General features: G+C 32.1%; 1 long non-coding RNA gene across 1 annotated transcript; it reads left to right on the forward strand.

Annotated features, from left to right (window-relative positions):
• The first annotated feature begins 1,689 nt into the window (after nucleotides 1–1,689).
• On the forward strand, nucleotides 1,690–5,378 carry LOC102019134. Its single transcript, XR_259406.1, has 3 exons — nucleotides 1,690–1,760; nucleotides 3,697–3,787; nucleotides 5,162–5,378. It is a non-coding gene; the product is annotated as an uncharacterized LOC102019134 (long non-coding RNA).
• Nucleotides 5,379–8,260: the final 2,882 nt, after the last annotated feature.

An 8,260-nucleotide genomic window follows, 5' to 3' on the forward strand; every position in this document is an offset into this window, starting at 1 on the left:
GGGTATAGGACATCCAGTGCCAAGACAGCGAGTCTTAGCCTAGGTTTCTCCATTCCTCATAAAACTGAAATTCCACTTGAATTGGGTTCCATGTTATGGCCCCTTTAATTACCTTAATTATCTCCCAAAGAGTCATGTATATCTTCCTTTAACCTTAGTTAACTCTTAAATTTCCAAATGCCAGTCTGATTAAACTCCACATACTTCAGATATGTACTAATAAAATAAGATAAAGTAAAATAAAAGCTTCTACCTTCCTCAGAGCTTCCAGTAGGGATTAAATTTCAAGATAGATTTTAGTAGGGACCTTCAAACCATAGCGGCATTGAATTGGAAAATCACAATATGCCTGAAATGATGTGTTTTGGTCCTTTGGTCATAAGCCAGAGTTTTTTCTTCTTTCTTTTGCATTTTCGGTGATCTCACGTCCACTTAGCCCAAAGACCCAAAGCTTTAAAAGTCTTGTAATTTTTTCCAGTTTCCCTAGTGTCTCATCTTTCCCTTCCCCATCCATTCTCAAAAGAGATCAGTTCTACTTCAAATGCATCTCTTTCCACTAGCCATTCCCATCTGGAACACCAAAAACAAACGAACAAACAAATAAATGAATAAAAACAGTGCTACTGAATCTTCCTCTCTTGTGCTTCTCTTGTGATCTCCAAAAAAACAGTCAGAGAAGTGAGAAATACGTAAACACATAGAACTCTTTTTTTCTTTGAAAATAGTAATTAGCTTCGTATTTCTCTTCCAGGAACAGTTAAACCCCTAAGCCATGATCTGGAGAGTGAGCTGTCTCTCTGTTAGATCTCCATTTTCTATCTAAACTGAGATCAAACACCTCTACCTCAGTTACTGAGTTACAAGCCTACTGATGACCTTTCTGTTCAGGGATAATGCCAAATCATATTGATTAACATGCTATACTCAGTTACTATCGCTCATTTTATAGTGCCTGGCTCATTTTAAGACTATTACGTGTCTGCATAAATATCAGCACAAAGAGGTTTTCCTGACCTCTCAAGGGAAAACAGACCCTCTTCTTACCCCCCACACTGTCATATCTTACCACTTTCACTTTTCCATAGCAGGGGACCCTCCCTGCTTTTACGTTTTTCTGTTCTTATTATAGGTCTTATATATTATAAATCTATCCTAGATGAATATAAACTCCATAAAGCATGAAGAGTATGACTGGTCAGATTTTTAGGGTAATCCTTGACCCATATCCTGCTTAGTGATTCTTGAACAAATTAACTAGCAAGTTGTTGCATTGATAAATAATCAATAATTACTTAATAACTGCTAGGATTTGCTTGGGCTACTGACATATATACAGTTAAATACATAAATATATATTATATATAGTTGATTGCTTTTTCTATATTTTTAATTACTTTTCTTCTATTCTAGTTAACTGGGAAGCTGTCCAGAAACACATTTCCAGCTGTTTTGCATGGGCTTCATAAAGCAAAGCTTTGGTTTCATTCACTGTTATGACATGTTGCATACAAAGATATATGGCATGAACTTTGGATTAGAATACAAGAGGTTTTGGACCATTTGGTTCTCCTTCTGGTTAAAAGTAAAAAAAAAAAAAAAAAAAAGAACAAATTAATTCATAGGAAAAGGAATTCATTGTCCCAAATAACTGAAAAGCACAACTTCTTCTGTTTCTAAGAAGTTTCCTCCTGTTGGCACCATTCTTCGAGAGACCACTCGGAGGAGGTGGCTGCAGCTGTTGCAGGCCTTACATTTTTCAGGTAAAAATCTAGAGATAAAGAGGAATGTTCTTCTTTCTAGCAGTCCTTCAAAATATTTCCCTCTGTGTCATTTGTTCTAGTCAAACTGCAGAAATGCACTCAAAACTTGAAGAAACAGTGAGTCTGGAAGAATTTAATGTCCTAATTGACTGATTTCTCAGCTTGTAACACAACTACTTCATAGCACTCAAAGCTATCTGCAATAAATTACATCATTCATCAGGTTATATTCTCTATGAGAATGTAATCTCCTTTAAAACACATTTTACATGAGTCTTAATTGCAATATTGCTAGCATGATATAGAATAGTCATTCATCAAATAAATATAGTAAAATATGTTAATGAACTGACTTAAACTTTAGGCCAAATAATTTTATTCTTCTCTATCCAATTGAAAAATGGGGGGAAAGTGATTCTCAGATGGGACTAGTAAAACAAGGGTGAAGAAATCCTGAGTAACAAAAGTCTTTGAACTTCAGCACAGGTTTCTCTAAACTATTTTTGCTGAGATATAGTCTTCTTGGCTAAATTTTTTATTTTTATCAGTCTTCCAAATGAGTTGCATGCAAAAGTCCAATAATATTTTTGACAAATGAGATATTATGATAATATTAATAAAGTACTTTTTATATTTAGCCTCTGGAACATTATATTCTCCATCTAATTTTCACATTGTTCAGGTCTAATCAACAAGTAATATAATAATATAGCCACCATCAATATTTATTTTATCAATGTAATTTGGATTCAGTTTTTTCCTTTATATTTGATTTTTGCTGGCAAAAGAAAGTTACTTTTGGCATAAATTTTATATAATCATCATAAAAATACAAAGATTATAATTGATTGTGAAAGAGAAAAATAATCTACCCAAATACTTACTACTCAAAATTATTATGTCTGCATATCTACAGATAAGAGACATAGATTACTGGAATGAAATTATAAAATATTATGTATTTTTTCTTAAATCATTTAACTTTACTTATTTCAATATGGGAACAATTTACTTAACTAAAGGAATTTGTGAAAAACATATAAATGTTTCATACTGGTAATATTAGTACAAAATTACTAAAGAAAAATAGGAAAAAATTGAGAATAACATATTTTTTGCATATAAAAACTTTAAATCTACTTCTTTACATTTATTTTTATTCTACTTTTCCAATATTTTATTTCCAGTGTTTTATATATACTTTTCAACTTGTATTTTCAGCTTATACAGTTTAGTAAGTTTTTTCTTTATCTGAAGGCAGGCTGTTTGCATTAGCATACTTTCAGTGCTTTTATTATCTCCTGTGTATCCAGTATTAAAACATATTTAATCTCCACAATGACCTTATAAAATACATGCTACTGATGAATTTTCTCAGGATTATACTACTGAAAATTTTCAGAATGGAAATTATGAAAACTTAGATCCTGACAATTCTTTTGTTCTATTATATAAAACAATGTGACAGACACTTTACTTGACAAGATATATGCACATTGATATGTATATATATATATTTTTTGGTATTGGGAATCGAACTCAGGACCTTGTGCTTGCCAGGCAGGCATTTGTGCCACTGAGCTGCATCTCCGACCCACACATTGATATTCAGTACCAGTGATCTATTTGTTTCTGTACATCAGCTTCATTTTTCAAATGATTTTTTAAATTATTTTTTTTTAAATCTCTTTTTAAGTCTTTTCATTTTCAGATTTCCTCGCCAATCTTTTGTGCTATGTTTTTTGAGTCTTTGAGTGCTTAAAAGTATCCACAACCCTTTTATTCTAGGACAAATTGTTCGTAAAATTTTCTTGGATCAAATGCTTAGTATGGTAAGTATTACTTCATTGTCATTGGAACTGAAAGTTGCGATGGAAAAGACTGAAGCCAAGCTGATTATTTTCCACTGTTTAGGTCACTTGCTTTTTTTCTCCAGAGTCTCATCAGGTGTTTTCTAGACCTTGCGCCTTGGAGCCATCACCAAATGATTACTCTATGTTCCTGCACTAATTCTCCCTGAAAGATAGGTATAGTTTCATTTGCATCTCTTCCTTTATTCTTAGTTTGAATTTCAGTACAAATCTTTTTTAACTTTAGTTAAATTGCTGTAATCTTTTTTCTGAAATACTAAGTGTATCATTTTTAAACTTGGTTTGCTATTTTTATCCTTTTTTTTACTCCATTAAGTTTTATTCTTTTCTGTATGTTTTCTTGATCCTCACTTTCGTTTATTCTTCATTAACTTTAGTAAATTCTGAAATGTGCCCAGGAAAGAATAACAAAGGCTTACCCTTCATGGGAATCTACTCTAGCAGAGTCCTATTTGAGTTGGAAAAATAAAATCAGTTAACTGAAGCCTTCTCTATCCTTCCTAGGTCACATAAAGTTAGTGGGAAAAGGATCAAGGAATCCTTCTGAAAGCTGTAGCTCCGGAACTCAAGTCTACTAAAATCTGATATTTAATCATAAGTTTCCATTGAATGTTTATCCTCCTTCACACCTTACAACCACAGCAATAAGACTCCAGTATGAAAACAGTGATTACAACTAAGCGAGCTTCAAGACATAAGACTCTATTTAATAGATTTCCAGAAAACCCAAAGATGATGCAAGGAGTTTGTTTCCAAGGAGGAAACAAACATCTACAGTGATAATAAACACTAAAAACACCCAACTTTCCTCCAGTTTAACACTAGAAAACTGGTGACACTAGGGCCTGATACTTGATACATCTTGATACATACTTGATACTTTATTACTGATACATCTTGACAAAATTTTCAACATATAAAAAAAAAATTACACACTATGATAGGGAGCAAGAAAAAGTGATTCAAAGTGACAAAATAGGCATCAGAATAAAAATCAGACACAACACAGATTTGGGGATTATCAGACAGAGAATAAAAAAAAAGTTATGATTGATTTGCTAAGAACTCTAATACAAAATGAGCAAAAAGAATAAACTGATCATAGGAAAAATTATAGAAATCAAAAACACTGCAATAGAGATGAAGAATATTTTTCATGATCTCATCAGTAGACTAAACTTAGCAATGAAAAGGAAGCAGTAACCTTGAAGAGTAAGGATGAATGGAGTAGCCAAGAACTCTGGGCCAATTCCAAAGGTGTAAGATGTAACGAATGGAAATGTCATTTGAAGTAATAATAACAGAAATTTTCAATATACATAACAGCAAATTACAAGTCCATGAAACTCTAAAGACCAACTAAGAAAAACACCAAAAACTATGCCTAGGTTTATCATATAAAAATTACCCCAAAGCAAAGACCAAAAGTTCTTTGAAAAATCTTGAAAGAATTTAGCAAAGCGATAAGTTCTTATATTTACTTACTTATTTTAAATTTTATCCTTTTTTTTCCTCCTTTTTTTTTTCCAGCACTGGGAATTGAACCCAGGACCTTAGTCCATGCGGAGAAACATGTGTCACTAACCTGAATCCCCAGACAAGGGCCCTTATCTTAGTTGAATAAATGTGAGAATTACACTGAGCTTGTAATTAGAAGCCATGCAAGCGAGAGAAAATAAAATGAAATACTGAAGGCACTGAATGACCCACCACCAATTCTACAATTATGTATGCAGTAAAAATATCTTTGATAAATAAAGGAGCAATGAAGACCTTTCACACAAGTGTAAGCTGATGGAATCTGTCATTCCTAGTTCTTCTTTACACAGAATGCTCTAAGTTCTTTAGAGAGAAAGTGATTATAGTTTGTTCAAAGTAGTACTAGCGACAACATATTGGATGATCATAGTATATAGATATGAGTAAATAAAATGAAAGGGATAACAACAATGTTATAATGGATGGGAAAGATGAATTAGTAATATTCTTTACAGAAACTTTATTCATAAGTGCCCAAAACTAAAGGCAACCAAAATATCCTTCAATAGGTAAATGGATAAAAAGTTACATTTCTATCAATGTATTCAGAAATATTTAAAAATCAATTTGAAGATATCAATATGTAATACAACAGCCATTATTTTCCTATTACCTCATCTAAAATTCTGTATTGCTTGTAAGGTTTTTGTGTTATTTTACAAATGTCTGTATGTGTTAATATGTTTTCATTCTTTTATCTTTAAAATTAAAAAAAGTCTGAGCTAGCAAGTCAAAGACTTTGAGGTAAAAGTGAATGTATATATTAAATAAAAGAAGCCAAAAGTAAAGGTGACATATGGTATAATTTCTAATATATCATATTCTAAAAAGGTGATATGATAAAGACAATAAAATGATCAGTGGTTACCAAAACTTTGGAAGAGGTGGAGCAGGTATGAGTAAAAGCACAGGAAATTTTTAGAACAATGAAACTATTTTGTATGATTCACCAATGGTACATACATAACTGTATGCATTTGTCAAAACCTATAGAACTGCACAAAAAATGGTGAACGGTAGTATAAACTCTCAGATTTGATTAATAATATTGTATTATTAGTGGTTCATTAATTACAAGAAATGTCTCATACTAAGATATCAATGATAGTTGACATGTGTGTAGGAGGGAATAGAGTATTCTGTAATCTCTATAATCCTTTTGTAAACCTAAAACTGTTGTAAAGACTCTTCAGTATTGTAGTTTTATATCAATAGATTAGTATATTCATTTACTCACAAATTTGACTTACTTTTTAAAGTATTTCCTAATATGTCACAAACACTGTACTGTAAGCACAAGCCCTGATGGAATTTTCATGGTATAATGAGAATATAGACTAAATATAGAAAACTACATGATTAAAAATATACCATGCCTGGACATATAGTGATTATTCTTAAACACACTGTCACTACAGTCGTTACTACTTGTAGTTATAGATGGGTTCCTACAGTAATTCGGAAGAGTAATTACACACTGTGTATGTTACATGGACACTAATTTTTTTCTGCTTTAGCAAATAATTTTTTGCTAAAGAAAACATTTGAAATCAAAAGAGGCTTTTACTACAGCAGGCAAATGTATCACAAAGTATATTTATGGTGTTCTCATTACAGAGTATCCTCTGATTTCTAACTTTTACTGGCTACCCGTACACATAAATGTCAACAGTCTTAACACTTTTAAATTTTATAAATCTGAAGTTTGTTGGCTCTATTACAACAAATGTCTAGTCTTCTCTTGGCTGAAGTTTCTTTATCTTGTCTACCTTGGTTAAAGCACATGTTCTGAATTAAATAAGTTCATTCATACACTTACTTATAAAGCTGTATGTGTTTAGCTTAGCTTACACAACCGCTGTAGGTGAATGAGCTGTTTCGCATTATGTTTTATTTGGATCCGCAAACATTATCCAAATCTGTCTGTGTTTCAACTATTAATTTTGCTATTCTGTAGGTACCTGTAATAGCATTCAGTACAACTTTTACACATTACCCCAAAGTTTTTTCTCCTTGTTCTCTAAGTTTATTCATTAGAGGAATTTCGAAGTTTCATTTAAAAAATACCTTTGGCATCAATGTTAATAAGAAGAATGTACAAGAAAAATAAGTACACCTTAGGAGCATAATTAATATTGGACTATTAGCAGGTTTATTAGGATTTAATAATACACTGACAAGCAGATGCTTGGTACCTTGATTAAAATAGACACTAAACCTAAAGACCAAATTCTGTTTTATCTTTTTTCTTACAATTTTTTTCAAAAAGTATTTCTGTTTTATTTGGAAAAGTTTAGATAATCTGTTTGTAACAAACCAGGGATATATAGATATGTAGAATATAGATATATAGAATTTCCTATTTCTATAGATGGAGTCAAGTCTGACCCTTCTTAAATTCTCTACAGTGCATCATTTTGCAGTGTGATTTTTTTAAAAGGTTCTTTATTGACATCGTTGTTTATTTCCACCAAGTAATGACTCTTTCTTGTGCCTAGACTTACACGTAGAACCCTTAATGCAATTACAAACATGCTTCGTCTCCTGTATTGTTTGTCTGGCACATGCCTAACTTTCTATATGCAGTCAGTAACACTAGTCTTTAACTTCCTCTGACACAACAAGGTCTTTCCCATTTCAGATTTTTCACATATGTTATCTGTTGAGCATGTGCCTTTCTTCTTTACTGAGAAATACTAACAGCAATCATGTATAATCAGAGACTTCAAAGGTCTTCCAAGCTAAAATATATTCACAGCTACTATCTTCATAGTGTACTCCTTTACTGTTCTGTGCCTTTTACTGAATATTTTACATTTATTTATTATCTAAAATAATTTCACAAAACTGGATCTATTTTTTTTTTTTGTTTTGTCTTTTTGAAACAGAGTCTCACTATGCAGTTCAGGCTGGCCTTGAGCTCACTTTGTAGCCCAGGCTGGTCTCAAATTCGCAATGATCCTCCTGCCTCAGCCTCCCAAGTACTGGATTACAGGCATGCGCCACAATGCCTGGCCCAAAACTGGAATTCTATAGAGGCAAAAATCATGTTTTATTTTCCCCACTTTTTTATACCCAGTGTCTAGTTGT

The sequence above is a fragment of the Chinchilla lanigera genome, unplaced genomic scaffold (genome assembly GCF_000276665.1).
Source record: "Chinchilla lanigera isolate Chin_1 unplaced genomic scaffold, ChiLan1.0 scaffold00004, whole genome shotgun sequence".
In the NCBI taxonomy this organism is placed as follows: Eukaryota; Metazoa; Chordata; class Mammalia; order Rodentia; family Chinchillidae; genus Chinchilla; species Chinchilla lanigera.